This window comes from Alligator mississippiensis, chromosome 4 (genome assembly GCF_030867095.1).
Source record: "Alligator mississippiensis isolate rAllMis1 chromosome 4, rAllMis1, whole genome shotgun sequence".
Lineage (NCBI taxonomy): Eukaryota > Metazoa > Chordata > Crocodylia > Alligatoridae > Alligator > Alligator mississippiensis.
In genome coordinates, this window is record NC_081827.1 from 95575814 (window position 1) to 95594628 (window position 18815).

Consider the following 18815-nt stretch of genomic DNA (forward strand, 5'->3'; position numbering starts at 1 on the left):
CCTGGCTCAGGCAGCAAGAGGCAAGCCTGCCTTCTCTGAGGCTCGAACTCAGGACCTCCAGATTATGAGACTGACGCGCTGCCGGCTGCGCTAAGAAGGCCCGGCTGGCTCAGCCCCCTGGTCCCGCACCACCACCGGGAGCCCTCACCTCCGGCCCACCGGGGTCCGTCGGCCAGGTCTAGGGCAAGGGACCCGGACGGGAAAACAATAGCAGCTCTCCAGCTCGGAAGGCGATTGCCATTCTCTCTCTCAGGGGCGCTCTCCTTCCCCACAAGAACCCAACCGGATTATTGGGCGGCAGTTAGCTCTGCGAACCAGCCCTGTGAGCTCGGGGCACCAGCTGCTGGTCTTTTGCAACAAACAGCTCTGTTCAGGTCATGGGTCTGAAAAGACAGGAAGCAAAAGCCCTCCACCTCCATTCGACTTCCCCCTGGGGCCAGGGAAAGTGAGGCAGGGCTCAACATGAAGAGAGGAGGCACACCCCCAGCCACACACAACGCGAAGGGTGCTACGGGCTGCTCAGGACTGGGCTGGCCCTGTTGAGGATGCAGCCTGGGGCATTTCTCCCGTCAGGCACAATACTCGTGGGCACCAGTGGACCGCCGTGCTGGAGTGATGCACAGTCCTACTCCGTGGTCCCAGATCCTGAAAACATATTGCCTGGAGGCAGAACCCGCTGTCAAAGGCTGCTGTCAGAGGCTCAGAAGAGGGGCGCGGGCAGAAGAAAGGAAGGGGCGCCCTTCCACCTGGGCTCTGCAGGTATCTGTGGCCGGCGGTTGCATGGCCACCAGGAAGAGCGCTGGCTCGGGTTTTGGCCTGCGTGGGGAGCCTGCGGGAAGGCGTGGGCTGGGAGGAGGAGAAAGGAAGCACTGCTCCTCACTGTGCGAGGTGCTGGCTTCCTGTCAGAGAGGCAAGAGGGTGTCGGGGCAGAAGGGCAGCCTGCCAGCCCCAGCAGAGTGGCGCAGCGGGAGCGTGCTGGGCCCATAACCCAGAGGTCGATGGATCGAAACCATCCTCTGCTATGTTTCCCCCCTGCTTGCCTTTTGCTTCCCCTACCTGATTCCCGCCCCTCCAAGTGGCTTTGTCCTTGACATGCCTGAGAGTGGGGCTCTCCGGCCTCCTTCCCCAAAGGCGGTGGGGAGCGTGCTCACGGAACTTTGCAAGGGAAGGCCGGTGGGCTCTCCTCCAGTGACAGTCCTGCCGAGGGAGTGGGGGCGGGGCAGCTGCGGCAGCCCCGGGGCAGCTGTGGCCTCGGAGGGAAGGGAGGAGAAGGTGCTCAGAAGCAGAGAAGAGCCCGCCAGGAATGGGACCGAGTGACCTGGGCACCAGGCACCACAGCGCAAGCAAAGGAAGCCAACGCGGTTGCCAGGCCGTGAAGGCATCTTCCTCCCCCCTGCCTCCTAGTTTGGGGACCAAAGAAAGAAGGGGTTGAGCACCTGTGTCTGTGTTGGAGGCGGGAGGGAGAGGGAAGGATCGCAGGAGGATTTGGGCGACTGGGTCTAGGAGGAGCCCGAGAACGTGGCGGCCGCTACTCAGGAAAGGCCAGCAGAGCAGGGAGGCTGGCTGCAAAGGAAGGGCCTGGGAGAAGGCGGCCTGCCAAGAGCTGTGACCGCAGCCCCGAGGGGTCCTCCTACCTGGGCAAGACATCCGGGAATACAGCTTCAGCCCCCAAACCTGGAGCGTGGGGGCTGAGGAGGTGGCAACGTGGGCTTTGGGGCCCAGGCTGCCAAAGAGGCTGGAGCCAGAACCTGGCCCTCAGCCCGGTGGGGCCCCACGCCCTGCGGCGCGCTGGCCAGCCCGCCTTCTCCTGACGGGGCCGGGGAGGTGGGGGCGGCTCGCTCTCAGCACGGGCCCTTGACTTGCAATGCGTTTCCGGCCCTTGCTCGCCATGGGCCGAGAGGGCATTTGGCCAAAAATGGAGGGAGCGGAGAGAGCGAATCGGTCTCGTGACCTCAAACGCCAGAGGCTTGCATGGGGTTGACCTGGTGCCTGAAAGGTCCCATAGGAATGCATGGGGTTGACATTGTGCCTGGAAGTCCCCACTGGCTTGCATGGGGTTGACCTGGTGCCTGGAAGACCCCATAGGAATGCACAGGGTTGACTGTCTGCCTACAAGTCCCCATAGACTTGCATGGGGTTGAGCTGGTGCCCGAAAGGCCCCATAACAATGTCTGGGGATGACATTGTGCCTGGAAGTCCCCATAAGCTTACACGGGCTTGACCGAGAGCCTCAAGGTCCCCTTAGGCTTGCATGAGGTTGGCCTGGGGGCTCAAGGTCCCCATAGCAATGTATGGGGTTGACATATTGCTGGCAAGTCCCCATAGCAGTGAATGGGGTAGACCTGGTGCCTGAAAGTCCCCTTAGGAACACATGGGGTTGACATTCTGCCTGAAAGTCCCCATTGGCTTCCATGGGGTTGACCTGGTGCCTCAAAGTCCCCTTAGGAATACATGGGGTTGACATTCCGCCTGCAAGTCCCCATAGGAGTGATTGGGGTTGATCTGGTGCCTGGAAGTCACCTTTGGAATACAGGGGGGTGACATTCTGCCTGAAACTCCCCTTTGGCTTCCATGGGGTTGACCTGGTGCCTGAAAGACCCCTTAGGAATACACGGGGTTGACATTGTGCCTGAAAGTCCCCTTTGGCTTCCATGGGGTTGACCTGGTGCCTCAAAGTCCGCTTAGGAATACACGGGGTTGACATTGTGCCTGCAAGTCCCCGTTGGCTTGCATGGGGCTGACCTGGTGCCTCAAAGTCCCCTTAGGAATACATGGGGTTGACATTCTGCCTGAAAGTCCCCATTGGCTTCCATGGGGTTGACCTGGTGCCTGAAAGTCCCCTTAGGAATGCAAGGGGTTGACATTGGGACTGAAAGTGCCCTTTGGCTTCCATGGGGTTGACCTGGTGCCTCAAAGTCCGCTTAGGAATACACGGGGTTGACATCCTGCCTGCAAGTCCCCATTGGCTACCATGGGGTTGACCTGGTGCCTCCAAGTCCCCTTAGGAATACATGGGGTTTTCATTCTGCCTGAAAGTCCCCATTGGCTTCCATGGGGTTGACCTGGTGCCTGGACGTCCCCTTAGGAATACATGGGGTTGACATTGTGACTCAAAGTCCCCTTTGGCTTCCATGGGGCTGACCTGGTGCCTCAAAGTCCCCTTAGGAATACATGGGGTTGACATTCTGCCTGCAAGTCCCCATTGGCTACCATGGGGTTGACCTGGTGCCTCAAAGTCCCCTTAGGAATACACGGGGTTAACATTCTGCCTGTAAATCCCCATAGGAGTGATTGGGGTTGATCTGGTGCCTGGAAGTCACCTTTGGAATACATGGGGGTGACATTCTGCCTGAAACTCCCCTTTGGCTTCCATGGGGTTGACCTGGTGCCTCAAAGTCCCCTTAGGAATACATGGGGTTGACATTCTGCTTGCAAGTCCCCATAGGAGTGATTGGGCTTGACCTGGTGCCTGGAAGTCAGCTTTGGAATACATGGGGATGACATTCTGCCTGTAACTCCCCTTTGGCTTCCATGGGGTTGACCTGGTGCCTGAAAGACCCCTTAGGAATACATGGGGTTGACACTGTGCCTGAAAGTCCCCTTTGGCTTCCATGGGGTTGACCTGGTGCCTCAAAGTCCCTTTAGGAATACATGGGGTTGACCTTGTGCCTGAAAGTCCCCTTTGGCTTCCATAAGGTTGACCTGGTGCCACAAATTCCTACCGCCCAGGATTTCCCTGCCAAGCAAATACAGAGGGTGCGGTCGGGCAACAACAAACACAGCACCCGCACAACCACCCGGGGCTTAAGCCTCCAAAAACTGGCCCTCCCACCCAGGCTCCGTCTTTCCGTGCCCCCGCCGCCACCGCCCTGCTTCCCTACTTCCGCCTGCCCAACATTTGCTCCAGGTCCCGGCCTGCTACCCACCTTCCTCTCCCCAGCCATCCTAGTATCTAGAGGCCCCTACTCCCAGGCTTTTCACATCTGCTCCGCCTCCTTCGAGGCGACCGCCATTTCCCTCCTTGCCGTATCACACTGCTCCTCTTGGTCCTGCCTCCTGCAGGCACCCAGGTCGCCCTGGTCCTGCTCACCACTGTGTATGGGGCAGTCGCGAAGCTGGTCTCTTGGGACCAGGGGCAAGAAGGGCTGGAGCAGCCCCCCCAACTTGGGGGCAAGGGCTCCAGAAAGCAGGGGCAGAATGAGCAGAGTCGAGGCTTCAGCAGCCTAAGGGGGACCTTTGGGCAGAGCGCGAGCTGCGAGGGAACAAGGCCGTAGCAAGGGGAGCTTCGGGAGGCCCAAGTGCCACCTGCACGCTGCAAAATCTGTGGTAGCGGTGGGATTCGAACCCACGCCCCCGCAGAGACTGGAGCCTTAATCCAGCGCCTTGGACCGCTCGGCCACGCTCCCCCAGGCTGGGCCACTTTCTCTGCGGGGCGCCCAAGCACCTGCTTCGGCCTGGCTGCTTTTCCTCCGCCACCTCCCGCACCTGACACCGCACCAGCCCAGCAGAAAAGAAGCAGGGACTGGGGCTGCCACTAGTGACCGGGCTGGGCATGGCCCTCAGCGTTCATGGTGTGCGCTACCTTGGGCAAAGCCGGCCCAGGAAGAGCATCGCCAGCGCCACCCGCGCGGACACACCAGGCGCCTGCCTCCTGGCCAGCACCGGGAAGAAAAGGCAGCGGGGGGCCAAGCTTAGGCGACTGGAGCCTGCCCCGGGTGGCAGGCAAGGCGCCTGGCTCAGGCAGCAAGAGGCAAGCCTGCCTTCTCTGAGGCTCGAACTCAGGACCTCCAGATTATGAGACTGACGCGCTGCCGGCTGCGCTAAGAAGGCCCGGCTGGCTCAGCCCCCTGGTCCCGCACCACCACCGGGAGCCCTCACCTCCGGCCCACCGGGGTCCGTCGGCCAGGTCTAGGGCAAGGGACCCGGACGGGAAAACAATAGCAGCTCTCCAGCTCGGAAGGCGATTGCCATTCTCTCTCTCAGGGGCGCTCTCCTTCCCCACAAGAACCCAACCGGATTATTGGGCGGCAGTTAGCTCTGCGAACCAGCCCTGTGAGCTCGGGGCACCAGCTGCTGGTCTTTTGCAACAAACAGCTCTGTTCAGGTCATGGGTCTGAAAAGACAGGAAGCAAAAGCCCTCCACCTCCATTCGACTTCCCCCTGGGGCCAGGGAAAGTGAGGCAGGGCTCAACATGAAGAGAGGAGGCACACCCCCAGCCACACACAACGCGAAGGGTGCTACGGGCTGCTCAGGACTGGGCTGGCCCTGTTGAGGATGCAGCCTGGGGCATTTCTCCCGTCAGGCACAATACTCGTGGGCACCAGTGGACCGCCGTGCTGGAGTGATGCACAGTCCTACTCCGTGGTCCCAGATCCTGAAAACATATTGCCTGGAGGCAGAACCCGCTGTCAAAGGCTGCTGTCAGAGGCTCAGAAGAGGGGCGCGGGCAGAAGAAAGGAAGGGGCGCCCTTCCACCTGGGCTCTGCAGGTATCTGTGGCGGGCGGTTGCATGGCCACCAGGAAGAGCGCTGGCTCGGGTTTTGGCCTGCGTGGGGAGCCTGCGGGAAGGCGTGGGCTGGGAGGAGGAGAAAGGAAGCACTGCTCCTCACTGTGCGAGGTGCTGGCTTCCTGTCAGAGAGGCAAGAGGGTGTCGGGGCAGAAGGGCAGCCTGCCAGCCCCAGCAGAGTGGCGCAGCGGGAGCGTGCTGGGCTCATAACCCAGAGGTCGATGGATCGAAACCAGCCTCTGCTATGTTTCCCCCCTGCTTGCCTTTTGCTTCCCCTACCTGATTCCCGCCCCTCCAAGTGGCTTTGTCCTTGACATGCCTGAGAGTGGGGCTCTCCGGCCTCCTTCCCCAAAGGCGGTGGGGAGCGTGCTCACGGAACTTTGCAAGGGAAGGCCGGTGGGCTCTCCTCCAGTGACAGTCCTGCCGAGGGAGTGGGGGCGGGGCAGCTGCGGCAGCCCCGGGGCAGCTGTGGCCTCGGAGGGAAGGGAGGAGAAGGTGCTCAGAAGCAGAGAAGAGCCCGCCAGGAATGGGACCGAGTGACCTGGGCACCAGGCACCACAGCGCAAGCAAAGGAAGCCAACGCGGTTGCCAGGCCGTGAAGGCATCTTCCTCCCCCCTGCCTCCTAGTTTGGGGACCAAAGAAAGAAGGGGTTGAGCACCTGTGTCTGTGTTGGAGGCGGGAGGGAGAGGGAAGGATCGCAGGAGGATTTGGGCGACTGGGTCTAGGAGGAGCCCGAGAACGTGGCGGCCGCTACTCAGGAAAGGCCAGCAGAGCAGGGAGGCTGGCTGCAAAGGAAGGGCCTGGGAGAAGGCGGCCTGCCAAGAGCTGTGACCGCAGCCCCGAGGGGTCCTCCTACCTGGGCAAGACATCCGGGAATACAGCTTCAGCCCCCAAACCTGGAGCGTGGGGGCTGAGGAGGTGGCAACGTGGGCTTTGGGGCCCAGGCTGCCAAAGAGGCTGGAGCCAGAACCTGGCCCTCAGCCCGGTGGGGCCCCACGCCCTGCGGCGCGCTGGCCAGCCCGCCTTCTCCTGACGGGGCCGGGGAGGTGGGGGCGGCTCGCTCTCAGCACGGGCCCTTGACTTGCAATGCGTTTCCGGCCCTTGCTCGCCATGGGCCGAGAGGGCATTTGGCCAAAAATGGAGGGAGCGGAGAGAGCGAATCGGTCTCGTGACCTCAAACGCCAGAGGCTTGCATGGGGTTGACCTGGTGCCTGAAAGGTCCCATAGGAATGCATGGGGTTGACATTGTGCCTGGAAGTCCCCACTGGCTTGCATGGGGTTGACCTGGTGCCTGGAAGACCCCATAGGAATGCACAGGGTTGACTGTCTGCCTACAAGTCCCCATAGACTTGCATGGGGTTGAGCTGGTGCCCGAAAGGCCCCATAACAATGTCTGGGGATGACATTCTGCCTGGAAGTCCCCATAAGCTTACACGGGCTTGACCGAGAGCCTCAAGGTCCCCTTAGGCTTGCATGAGGTTGGCCTGGGGGCTCAAGGTCCCCATAGCAATGTATGGGGTTGACATATTGCTGGCAAGTCCCCATAGCAGTGAATGGGGTAGACCTGGTGCCTGAAAGTCCCCTTAGGAACACATGGGGTTGACATTCTGCCTGAAAGTCCCCATTGGCTTCCATGGGGTTGACCTGGTGCCTCAAAGTCCCCTTAGGAATACATGGGGTTGACATTCCGCCTGCAAGTCCCCATAGGAGTGATTGGGGTTGATCTGGTGCCTGGAAGTCACCTTTGGAATACAGGGGGGTGACATTCTGCCTGAAACTCCCCTTTGGCTTCCATGGGGTTGACCTGGTGCCTGAAAGACCCCTTAGGAATACACGGGGTTGACATTGTGCCTGAAAGTCCCCTTTGGCTTCCATGGGGTTGACCTGGTGCCTCAAAGTCCGCTTAGGAATACACGGGGTTGACATTGTGCCTGCAAGTCCCCATTGGCTTGCATGGGGCTGACCTGGTGCCTCAAAGTCCCCTTAGGAATACATGGGGTTGACATTCTGCCTGAAAGTCCCCATTGGCTTCCATGGGGTTGACCTGGTGCCTGAAAGTCCCCTTAGGAATGCAAGGGGTTGACATTGGGACTGAAAGTGCCCTTTGGCTTGCATGGGGCTGACCTGGTGCCTCAAAGTCCGCTTAGGAATACACGGGGTTGACATCCTGCCTGCAAGTCCCCATTGGCTACCATGGGGTTGACCTGGTGCCTCCAAGTCCCCTTAGGAATACATGGGGTTTTCATTCTGCCTGAAAGTCCCCATTGGCTTCCATGGGGTTGACCTGGTGCCTGGACGTCCCCTTAGGAATACATGGGGTTGACATTGTGACTCAAAGTCCCCTTTGGCTTCCATGGGGCTGACCTGGTGCCTCAAAGTCCCCTTAGGAATACATGGGGTTGACATTCTGCCTGCAAGTCCCCATAGGAGTGATTGGGGTTGACCTGGTGCCTGGACGTCCCCTTAGGAATACATGGGGTTGACATTGTGACTCCAAGTCCCCTTTGGCTTCCATGGGGCTGACCTGGTGCCTCAAAGTCCCCTTAGGAATACATGGGGTTGACATTCTGCATGCAAGTCCCCATTGGCTACCATGGGGTTGACCTGGTGCCTCAAAGTCCCCTTAGGAATACACGGGGTTAACATTCTGCCTGTAAATGCCCATAGGAGTGATTGGGGTTGATCTGGTGCCTGGAAGTCACCTTTGGAATACAGGGGGGTGACATTCTGCCTGAAACTCCCCTTTGGCTTCCATGGGGCTGACCTGGTGCCTCAAAGTCCCCTTAGGAATACATGGGGTTGACATTCTGCCTGCAAGTCCCCATAGGAGTGATTGGGGTTGACCTGGTGCCTGGAAGTCAGCTTTGGAATACATGGGGATGACATTCTGCCTGTAACTCCCCTTTGGCTTCCATGGGGTTGACCTGGTGCCTGAAAGTCCCCTTAGGAATACATGGGGTTGACACTGTGCCTGAAAGTCCCCTTTGGCTTCCATGGGGTTGACCTGGTGCCTCAAAGTCCCTTTAGGAATACATGGGGTTGACCTTGTGCCTGAAAGTCCCCTTTGGCTTCCATAAGGTTGACCTGGTGCCACAAATTCCTACCGCCCAGGATTTCCCTGCCAAGCAAATACAGAGGGTGCGGTCGGGCAACAACAAACACAGCACCCGCACAACCACCCGGGGCTTAAGCCTCCAAAAACTGGCCCCCCCACCCAGGCTCCGTCTTTCCCTGCCCCCGCCGCCACCGCCCTGCTTCCCTACTTCCGCCTGCCCAACATTTGCTCCAGGTCCCGGCCTGCTACCCACCTTCCTCTCCCCAGCCATCCTAGTATCTTGAGGCCCCTACTCCCAGGCTTTTCACATCTGCTCCGCCTCCTTCGAGGCGACCGCCATTTCCCTCCTTGCCGTATCACACTGCTCCTCTTGGTCCTGCCTCCTGCAGGCACCCAGGTCGCCCTGGTCCTGCTCACCACTGTGTATGGGGCAGTCGCGAAGCTGGTCTCTTGGGACCAGGGGCAAGAAGGGCTGGAGCAGCCCCCCCAACTTGGGGGCAAGGGCTCCAGAAAGCAGGGGCAGAATGAGCAGAGTCGAGGCTTCAGCAGCCTAAGGGGGACCTTTGGGCAGAGCGCGAGCTGCGAGGGAACAAGGCCGTAGCAAGGGGAGCTTCGGGAGGCCCAAGTGCCACCTGCACGCTGCAAAATCTGTGGCAGCGGTGGGATTCGAACCCACCCCCCCGCAGAGACTGGAGCCTTAATCCAGCGTTTTGGACCGCTCGGCCACGCTCCCCCAGGCTGGGCTGCTTTCTTTGCGGGGCGCCCAAGCACCTGCTTCGGCCTGGCTGCTTTTCCTCCGCCACCTCCCGCACCTGACACCGCACCAGCCCAGCAGAAAAGAAGCAGGGACTGGGGCTGCCACTAGTGACCGGGCTGGGCATGGCCCTCAGCGTTCATGGTGTGCGCTACCTTGGGCAAAGCCGGCCCAGGAAGAGCATCGCAAGCGCCACCCGCGCGGACACACCAGGCGCCTGCCTCCTGGCCAGCACCGGGAAGAAAAGGCAGCGGGGGGCCAAGCTTAGGCGACTGGAGCCTGCCCCGGGTGGCAGGCAAGGCGCCTGGCTCAGGCAGCAAGAGGCAAGCCTGCCTTCTCTGAGGCTCGAACTCAGGACCTCCAGATTATGAGACTGACGCGCTGCCGGCTGCGCTAAGAAGGCCCGGCTGGCTCAGCCCCCTGGTCCCGCACCACCACCGGGAGCCCTCACCTCCGGCCCACCGGGGTCCGTCGGCCAGGTCTAGGGCAAGGGACCCGGACGGGAAAAGAATAGCAGCTCTCCAGCTCGGAAGGCGATTGCCATTCTCTCTCTCAGGGGCGCTCTCCTTCCCCACAAGAACCCAACCGGATTATTGGGCGGCAGTTAGCTCTGCGAACCAGCCCTGTGAGCTCGGGGCACCAGCTGCTGGTCTTTTGCAACAAACAGCTCTGTTCAGGTCATGGGTCTGAAAAGACAGGAAGCAAAAGCCCTCCACCTCCATTCGACTTCCCCCTGGGGCCAGGGAAAGTGAGGCAGGGCTCAACATGAAGAGAGGAGGCACACCCCCAGCCACACACAACGCGAAGGGTGCTACGGGCTGCTCAGGACTGGGCTGGCCCTGTTGAGGATGCAGCCTGGGGCATTTCTCCCGTCAGGCACAATACTCGTGGGCACCAGTGGACCGCCGTGCTGGAGTGATGCACAGTCCTACTCCGTGGTCCCAGATCCTGAAAACATATTGCCTGGAGGCAGAACCCGCTGTCAAAGGCTGCTGTCAGAGGCTCAGAAGAGGGGCGCGGGCAGAAGAAAGGAAGGGGCGCCCTTCCACCTGGGCTCTGCAGGTATCTGTGGCGGGCGGTTGCATGGCCACCAGGAAGAGCGCTGGCTCGGGTTTTGGCCTGCGTGGGGAGCCTGCGGGAAGGCGTGGGCTGGGAGGAGGAGAAAGGAAGCACTGCTCCTCACTGTGCGAGGTGCTGGCTTCCTGTCAGAGAGGCAAGAGGGTGTCGGGGCAGAAGGGCAGCCTGCCAGCCCCAGCAGAGAGGCGCAGCGGGAGCGTGCTGGGCCCATAACCCAGAGGTCGATGGATCGAAACCATCCTCTGCTATGTTTCCCCCCTGCTTGCCTTTTGCTTCCCCTACCTGATTCCCGCCCCTCCAAGTGGCTTTGTCCTTGACATGCCTGAGAGTGGGGCTCTCCGGCCTCCTTCCCCAAAGGCGGTGGGGAGCGTGCTCACGGAACTTTGCAAGGGAAGGCCGGTGGGCTCTCCTCCAGTGACAGTCCTGCCGAGGGAGTGGGGGCGGGGCAGCTGCGGCAGCCCCGGGGCAGCTGTGGCCTCGGAGGGAAGGGAGGAGAAGGTGCTCAGAAGCAGAGAAGAGCCCGCCAGGAATGGGACCGAGTGACCTGGGCACCAGGCACCACAGCGCAAGCAAAGGAAGCCAACGCGGTTGCCAGGCCGTGAAGGCATCTTCCTCCCCCCTGCCTCCTAGTTTGGGGACCAAAGAAAGAAGGGGTTGAGCACCTGTGTCTGTGTTGGAGGCGGGAGGGAGAGGGAAGGATCGCAGGAGGATTTGGGCGACTGGGTCTAGGAGGAGCCCGAGAACGTGGCGGCCGCTACTCAGGAAAGGCCAGCAGAGCAGGGAGGCTGGCTGCAAAGGAAGGGCCTGGGAGAAGGCGGCCTGCCAAGAGCTGTGACCGCAGCCCCGAGGGGTCCTCCTACCTGGGCAAGACATCCGGGAATACAGCTTCAGCCCCCAAACCTGGAGCGTGGGGGCTGAGGAGGTGGCAACGTGGGCTTTGGGGCCCAGGCTGCCAAAGAGGCTGGAGCCAGAACCTGGCCCTCAGCCCGGTGGGGCCCCACGCCCTGCGGCGCGATGGCCAGCCCGCCTTCTCCTGACGGGGCTGGGGAGGTGGGGGCGGCTCACTCTCAGCACGGGCCCTTGACTTGCAATGCGTTTCCAGCCCTTGCTCGCCATGGGCCGAGAGGGCATTTGGCCAAAAATGGAGGGAGCGGAGAGAGCGAATCGGTCTCGTGACCTCAAACGCCAGAGGCTTGCATGGGGTTGACCTGGTGCCTGAAAGGTCCCATAGGAATGCATGGGGTTGACATTGTGCCTGGAAGTCCCCACTGGCTTGCATGGGGTTGACCTGGTGCCTGGAAGACCCCATAGGAATGCACAGGGTTGACTGTCTGCCTACAAGTCCCCATAGACTTGCATGGGGTTGAGCTGGTGCCCGAAAGGCCCCATAACAATGTCTGGGGATGACATTGTGCCTGGAAGTCCCCATAAGCTTACACGGGCTTGACCGAGAGCCTCAAGGTCCCCTTAGGCTTGCATGAGGTTGGCCTGGGGGCTCAAGGTCCCCATAGCAATGTATGGGGTTGACATATTGCTGGCAAGTCCCCATAGCAGTGCATGGGGTAGACCTGGTGCCTGAAAGTCCCCTTAGGAACACATGGGGTTGACATTCTGCCTGAAAGTCCCCATTGGCTTCCATGGGGTTGACCTGGTGCCTCAAAGTCCCCTTAGGAATACATGGGGTTGACATTCCGCCTGCAAGTCCCCATAGGAGTGATTGGGGTTGATCTGGTGCCTGGAAGTCAACTTTGGAATACAGGGGGGTGACATTCTGCCTGAAACTCCCCTTTGGCTTCCATGGGGTTGACGTGGTGCCTGAAAGACCCCTTAGGAATACACGGGGTTGACATTGTGCCTGAAAGTCCCCTTTGGCTTCCATGGGGTTGACCTGGTGCCTCAAAGTCCGCTTAGGAATACACGGGGTTGACATTGTGCCTGCAAGTCCCCATTGGCTTGCATGGGGTTGACCTGGTGCCTCAAAGTCCCCTTAGGAATACATGGGGTTGACATTCTGCCTGAAAGTCCCCATTGGCTTCCATGGGGTTGACCTGGTGCCTGAAAGTCCCCTTAGGAATGCAAGGGGTTGACATTGTGACTGAAAGTGCCCTTTGGCTTCCATGGGGTTGACCTGGTGCCTCAAAGTCCGCTTCGGAATACACGGGGTTGACATCCTGCCTGCAAGTCCCCATTGGCTACCATGGGGTTGACCTGGTGCCTCCAAGTCCCCTTAGGAATACATGGGGTTGACATTCTGCCTGAAAGTCCCCATTGGCTTCCATGGGGTTGACCTGGTGCCTGGACGTCCCCTTAGGAATACATGGGGTTGACATTGTGACTCAAAGTCCCCTTTGGCTTCCATGGGGCTGACCTGGTGCCTCAAAGTCCCCTTAGGAATACATGGGGTTGACATTTTGCCTGCAAGTCCCCATTGGCTACCATGGGGTTGACCTGGTGCCTCAAAGTCCCCTTAGGAATACACGGGGTTAACATTCTGCCTGCAAGTCCCCATAGGAGTGATTGGGGTTGACCTGGTGCCTGGAAGTCAGCTTTGGAATACATGGGGGTGACATTCTGCCTGTAACTCCCCTTTGGCTTCCATGGGGTTGACCTGGTGCCTGAAAGACCCCTTAGGAATACACAGGGTTGACATTGTGCCTGAAAGTCCCCTTTGACTTCCATGGGGTTGACCTGGTGCCTCAAAGACCCCTTAGGAATACATGGGGTTGACACTGTGCCTGAAAGTCCCCTTTGGCTTCCGTGGGGTTGACCTGGTGCCTCAAAGTCCCTTTAGGAATACATGGGGTTGACCTTGTGCCTGAAAGTCCCCTTTGGCTTCCATAAGGTTGACCTGGTGCCACAAATTCCTACCGCCCAGGATTTCCCTGCCAAGCAAATACAGAGGGTGCGGTCGGGCAACAATAAACACAGCACCCGCACTACCACCCGGGGCTTAAGCCTCCAAAAACTGGCCCCCCCACCCAGGCTCCGTCTTTCCCTGCCCCCGCCGCCACCGCCCTGCTTCCCTACTTCCGCCTGCCCAACATTTGCTCCAGGTCCCGGCCTGCTACCCACCTTCCTCTCCCCAGCCATCCTAGTATCTAGAGGCCCCTACTCCCAGGCTTTTCACATCTGCTCCGCCTCCTTCGAGGCGACCGCCATTTCCCTCCTTGCCGTATCACACTGCTCCTCTTGGTCCTGCCTCCTGCAGGCACCCAGGTCGCCCTGGTCCTGCTCACCACTGTGTATGGGGCAGTCACGAAGCTGGTCTCTTGGGACCAGGGGCAAGAAGGGCTGGAGCAGCCCCCCCAACTTGGGGGCAAGGGCTCCAGAAAGCAGGGGCAGAATGAGCAGAGTCGAGGCTTCAGCAGCCTAAGGGGGACCTCTGGGCAGAGGGCGAGCTGCGAGGGAACAAGGCCGTAGCAAGGGGAGCTTCGGGAGGCCCAAGTGCCACCTGCACGCTGCAAAATCTGTGGCAGCGGTGGGATTCGAACCCACGCCCCCGCAGAGACTGGAGCCTTAATCCAGCGCCTTGCACCGCTCGGCCACGCTCCCCCAGGATGGGCCACTTTCTCTGCGGGGCGCCCAAGCACCTGCTTCGGCCTGGCTGCTTTTCCTCCGCCACCTCCCGCACCTGACACCGCACCAGCCCAGCAGAAAAGAAGCAGGGACTGGGGCTGCCACTAGTGACCGGGCTGGGCATGGCCCTCAGCGTTCATTGTGTGCGCTACCTTGGGCAAAGCCGGCCCAGGAAGAGCATCGCCAGCGCCACCCGCGCGGACACACCAGGCGCCTGCCTCCTGGCCAGCACCGGGAAGAAAAGGCAGCAGGGGGCCAAGCTTAGGCAACTGGAGCCTGCCCCGGGTGGCAGGCAAGGCGCCTGGCTCAGGCAGCAAGAGGCAAGCCTGCCTTCTCTGAGGCTCGAACTCAGGACCTCCAGATTATGAGACTGACGCGCTGCCGGCTGCGCTAAGAAGGCCCGGCTGGCTCAGCCCCCTGGTCCCGCACCACCACCGGGAGCCCTCACCTCCGGCCCACCGGGGTCCGTCGGCCAGGTCTAGGGCAAGGGACCCGGACGGGAAAACAATAGCAGCTCTCCAGCTCGGAAGGCGATTGCCATTCTCTCTCTCAGGGGCGCTCTCCTTCCCCACAAGAACCCAACCGGATTATTGGGCGGCAGTTAGCTCTGCGAACCAGCCCTGTGAGCTCGGGGCACCAGCTGCTGGTCTTTTGCAACAAACAGCTCTGTTCAGGTCATGGGTCTGAAAAGACAGGAAGCAAAAGCCCTCCACCTCCATTCGACTTCCCCCTGGGGCCAGGGAAAGTGAGGCAGGGCTCAACATGAAGAGAGGAAGCACACCCCCAGCCACACACAACGCGAAGGGTGCTACGGGCTGCTCAGGACTGGGCTGGCCCTGTTGAGAATGCAGCCTGGGGCATTTCTCCCGTATGGCACAATACTCGTGGGCACCAGTGGACCGCCGTGCTGGAGTGATGCACAGTCCTACTCCGTGGTCCCAGATCCTGAAAACATATTGCCTGGAGGCAGAACCCGCTGTCAAAGGCTGCTGTCAGAGGCTCAGAAGAGGGGCGCGGGCAGAAGAAAGGAAGGGGCGCCCTTCCACCTGGGCTCTGCAGGTATCTGTGGCGGGCGGTTGCATGGCCACCAGGAAGAGCGCTGGCTCGGGTTTTGGCCTGCGTGGGGAGCCTGCGGGAAGGCGTGGGCTGGGAGGAGGAGAAAGGAAGCACTGCTCCTCACTGTGCGAGGTGCTGGCTTCCTGTCAGAGAGGCAAGAGGGTGTCGGGGCAGAAGGGCAGCCTGCCAGCCCCAGCAGAGTGGCGCAGCGGGAGCGTGCTGGGCCCATAACCCAGAGGTCGATGGATCGAAACCATCCTCTGCTATGTTTCCCCCCTGCTTGCCTTTTGCTTCCCCTACCTGATTCCCGCCCCTCCAAGTGGCTTTGTCCTTGACATGCCTGAGAGTGGGGCTCTCCGGCCTCCTTCCCCAAAGGCGGTGGGGAGCGTGCTCACGGAACTTTGCAAGGGAAGGCCGGTGGGCTCTCCTCCAGTGACAGTCCTGCCGAGGGAGTGGGGGCGGGGCAGCTGCGGCAGCCCCGGGGCAGCTGTGGCCTCGGAGGGAAGGGAGGAGAAGGTGCTCAGAAGCAGAGAAGAGCCCGCCAGGAATGGGACCGAGTGACCTGGGCACCAGGCACCACAGCGCAAGCAAAGGAAGCCAACGCGGTTGCCAGGCCGTGAAGGCATCTTCCTCCCCCCTGCCTCCTAGTTTGGGGACCAAAGAAAGAAGGGGTTGAGCACCTGTGTCTGTGTTGGAGGCGGGAGGGAGAGGGAAGGATCGCAGGAGGATTTGGGGGACTGGGTCTAGGAGGAGCCCGAGAACGTGGCGGCCGCTACTCAGGAAAGGCCAGCAGAGCAGGGAGGCTGGCTGCAAAGGAAGGGCCTGGGAGAAGGCGGCCTGCCAAGAGCTGTGACCGCAGCCCCGAGGGGTCCTCCTACCTGGGCAAGACATCCGGGAATACAGCTTCAGCCCCCAAACCTGGAGCGTGGGGGCTGAGGAGGTGGCAACGTGGGCTTTGGGGCCCAGGCTGCCAAAGAGGCTGGAGCCAGAACCTGGCCCTCAGCCCGGTGGGGCCCCACGCCCTGCGGCGCGCTGGCCAGCCCGCCTTCTCCTGACGGGGCCGGGGAGGTGGGGGCGGCTCACTCTCAGCACGGGCTCTTGACTTGCAATGCGTTTCCGGCCCTTGCTCGCCATGGGCCGAGAGGGCATTTGGCCAAAAATGGAGGGAGCGGAGAGAGCGAATCGGTCTCGTGACCTCAAACGCCAGAGGCTTGCATGGGGTTGACCTGGTGCCTGAAAGGTCCCATAGGAATGCATGGGGTTGACATTGTGCCTGGAAGTCCCCCTGGCTTGCATGGGGTTGACCTGGTGCCTGGAAGACCCCATAGGAATGCACAGGGTTGACTGTCTGCCTACAAGTCCCCATAGACTTGCATGGGGTTGAGCTGGTGCCCGAAAGGCCCCATAACAATGTCTGGGGATGACATTCTGCCTGGAAGTCCCCATAAGCTTACACGGGCTTGACCGAGAGCCTCAAGGTCCCCTTAGGCTTGCATGAGGTTGGCCTGGGGGCTCAAGGTCCCCATAGCAATGTATGGGGTTGACATATTGCTGGCAAGTCCCCATAGCAGTGCATGGGGTAGACCTGGTGCCTGAAAGTCCCCTTAGGAACACATGGGGTTGACATTCTGCCTGAAAGTCCCCATTGGCTTCCATGGGGTTGACCTGGTGCCTCAAAGTCCCCTTAGGAATACATGGGGTTGACATTCCGCCTGCAAGTCCCCATAGGAGTGATTGGGGTTGATCTGGTGCCTGGAAGTCACCTTTGGAATACAGGGGGGTGACATTCTGCCTGAAACTCCCCTTTGGCTTCCATGGGGTTGACCTGGTGCCTGAAAGACCCCTTAGGAATACACAGGGTTGACATTGTGCCTGAAAGTCCCCTTTGACTTCCATGGGGTTGACCTGGTGCCTCAAAGACCCCTTAGGAATACATGGGGTTGACACTGTGCCTGAAAGTCCCCTTTGGCTTCCGTGGGGTTGACCTGGTGCCTCAAAGTCCCTTTAGGAATACATGGGGTTGACCTTGTGCCTGAAAGTCCCCTTTGGCTTCCATAAGGTTGACCTGGTGCCACAAATTCCTACCGCCCAGGATTTCCCTGCCAAGCAAATACAGAGGGTGCGGTCGGGCAACAACAAACACAGCACCCGCACTACCACCCGGGGCTTAAGCCTCCAAAAACTGGCCCCCCCACCCAGGCTCCGTCTTTCCCTGCCCCCGCCGCCACCGCCCTGCTTCCCTACTTCCGCCTGCCCAACATTTGCTCCAGGTCCCGGCCTGCTACCCACCTTCCTCTCCCCAGCCATCCTAGTATCTAGAGGCCCCTACTCCCAGGCTTTTCACATCTGCTCCGCCTCCTTCGAGGCGACCGCCATTTCCCTCCTTGCCGTATCACACTGCTCCTCTTGGTCCTGCCTCCTGCAGGCACCCAGGTCGCCCTGGTCCTGCTCACCACTGTGTATGGGGCAGTCACGAAGCTGGTCTCTTGGGACCAGGGGCAAGAAGGGCTGGAGCAGCCCCCCCAACTTGGGGGCAAGGGCTCCAGAAAGCAGGGGCAGAATGAGCAGAGTCGAGGCTTCAGCAGCCTAAGGGGGACCTCTGGGCAGAGGGCGAGCTGCGAGGGAACAAGGCCGTAGCAAGGGGAGCTTCGGGAGGCCCAAGTGCCACCTGCACGCTGCAAAATCTGTGGCAGCGGTGGGATTCGAACCCACGCCCCCGCAGAGACTGGAGCCTTAATCCAGCGCCTTGCACCGCTCGGCCACGCTCCCCCAGGATGGGCCACTTTCTCTGCGGGGCGCCCAAGCACCTGCTTCGGCCTGGCTGCTTTTCCTCCGCCACCTCCCGCACCTGACACCGCACCAGCCCAGCAGAAAAGAAGCAGGGACTGGGGCTGCCACTAGTGACCGGGCTGGGCATGGCCCTCAGCGTTCATTGTGTGCGCTACCTTGGGCAAAGCCGGCCCAGGAAGAGCATCGCCAGCGCCACCCGCGCGGACACACCAGGCGCCTGCCTCCTGGCCAGCACCGGGAAGAAAAGGCAGCAGGGGGCCAAGCTTAGGCAACTGGAGCCTGCCCCGGGTGGCAGGCAAGGCGCCTGGCTCAGGCAGCAAGAGGCAAGCCTGCCTTCTCTGAGGCTCGAACTCAGGACCTCCAGATTATGAGACTGACGCGCTGCCGGCTGCGCTAAGAAGGCCCGGCTGGCTCAGCCCCCTGGTCCCGCACCACCACCGGGAGCCCTCACCTCCGGCCCACCGGGGTCCGTCGGCCAGGTCTAGGGCAAGGGACCCGGACGGGAAAACAATAGCAGCTCTCCAGCTCGGAAGGCGATTGCCATTCTCTCTCTCAGGGGCGCTCTCCTTCCCCACAAGAACCCAACCGGATTATTGGGCGGCAGTTAGCTCTGCGAACCAGCCCTGTGAGCTCGGGGCACCAGCTGCTGGTCTTTTGCAACAAACAGCTCTGTTCAGGTCATGGGTCTGAAAAGACAGGAAGCAAAAGCCCTCCACCTCCATTCGACTTCCCCCTGGGGCCAGGGAAAGTGAGGCAGGGCTCAACATGAAGAGAGGAAGCACACCCCCAGCCACACACAACGCGAAGGGTGCTACGGGCTGCTCAGGACTGGGCTGGCCCTGTTGAGAATGCAGCCTGGGGCATTTCTCCCGTATGGCACAATACTCGTGGGCACCAGTGGACCGCCGTGCTGGAGTGATGCACAGTCCTACTCCGTGGTCCCAGATCCTGAAAACATATTGCCTGGAGGCAGAACCCGCTGTCAAAGGCTGCTGTCAG

The 18815-nt window shown here is 60.8% G+C and overlaps 7 non-coding genes across 7 annotated transcripts; all 7 read right to left on the reverse strand.

The window, feature by feature from the left end:
• Window positions 1-27: 27 nt before the first annotated feature.
• Window positions 28-100, reverse strand: TRNAM-CAU (transfer RNA methionine (anticodon CAU)). The gene has a single exon. It is a non-coding gene; the product is annotated as a tRNA-Met (tRNA).
• A 4657-nt stretch (window positions 101-4757) lies between these two features.
• Window positions 4758-4830, reverse strand: TRNAM-CAU (transfer RNA methionine (anticodon CAU)). Its single transcript has one exon. It is a non-coding gene; the product is annotated as a tRNA-Met (tRNA).
• Window positions 4831-9647: 4817 nt separating this feature from the next.
• Window positions 9648-9720, reverse strand: TRNAM-CAU (transfer RNA methionine (anticodon CAU)). The gene has a single exon. It is a non-coding gene; the product is annotated as a tRNA-Met (tRNA).
• A 4144-nt stretch (window positions 9721-13864) lies between these two features.
• Window positions 13865-13946, reverse strand: TRNAL-AAG (transfer RNA leucine (anticodon AAG)). The gene has a single exon. It is a non-coding gene; the product is annotated as a tRNA-Leu (tRNA).
• Window positions 13947-14297: 351 nt separating this feature from the next.
• TRNAM-CAU (transfer RNA methionine (anticodon CAU)) lies at window positions 14298-14370 on the reverse strand. The gene has a single exon. It is a non-coding gene; the product is annotated as a tRNA-Met (tRNA).
• A 3343-nt stretch (window positions 14371-17713) lies between these two features.
• Window positions 17714-17795, reverse strand: TRNAL-AAG (transfer RNA leucine (anticodon AAG)). The gene has a single exon. It is a non-coding gene; the product is annotated as a tRNA-Leu (tRNA).
• Window positions 17796-18146: 351 nt separating this feature from the next.
• Window positions 18147-18219, reverse strand: TRNAM-CAU (transfer RNA methionine (anticodon CAU)). The gene has a single exon. It is a non-coding gene; the product is annotated as a tRNA-Met (tRNA).
• Window positions 18220-18815: the final 596 nt, after the last annotated feature.